This window comes from Acyrthosiphon pisum, chromosome A2 (assembly GCF_005508785.2).
Source record: "Acyrthosiphon pisum isolate AL4f chromosome A2, pea_aphid_22Mar2018_4r6ur, whole genome shotgun sequence".
Taxonomy (NCBI): Eukaryota; Metazoa; Arthropoda; class Insecta; order Hemiptera; family Aphididae; genus Acyrthosiphon; species Acyrthosiphon pisum.
In genome coordinates this window covers 21450847-21451482 of record NC_042495.1, presented here as the reverse complement: position 1 = coordinate 21451482, position 636 = coordinate 21450847, and positions in this window count along the sequence as shown.

The following is a 636-nucleotide window of genomic DNA, read 5'->3' as shown; positions in this document are numbered from 1 at the left end:
CCAGTAGTTTTCAAAAGCGCCGGGAAAAACCAAAGAAAAATGTAGGTAAGTGGATGTCGCTCTGCTGTACAGTAGGTTAGAAGTGGGTCACTGTATAATGGACAGTATTAAATTTGAATTCAATGATATAATATCACTGTATAAGATTAATTATATAAGATAATTAGTGCATAAATCATTCTTATTGTGTTTGCGTAATAACATCTTTCATTAAAAGGTTCCAACTATTTATAGAAAACTGATGAAGGGATGTATTAAACTTAATGTGTTACTCACTTGTTTATCATAAATTAAACGCTTCACAAAATGTCAACATTTTATTCGTGTTTATTAATTAAATATTACATAATATAATACGGTATAATTGTTTATAAAACTATGCATTTATTATATGCACAATGAAGTTTCTCACTTTTTTATTATCATTCACATGTACAATGCTTTAAGTGTTAAAATGTAGGTATGAGTACTATTTTAAACATATCAAATTAGTTTTGTTATTATATGAAGATTATAAAAAGTTGAACTTAAAATATTCATTTAAATCATTATAATCTTGACCTTTAAATGCATTTAGCAAAAAATGATGCAAGTTATTTGTCGGATACTTATTAAAAAACTTCAGAAGGACAAAAT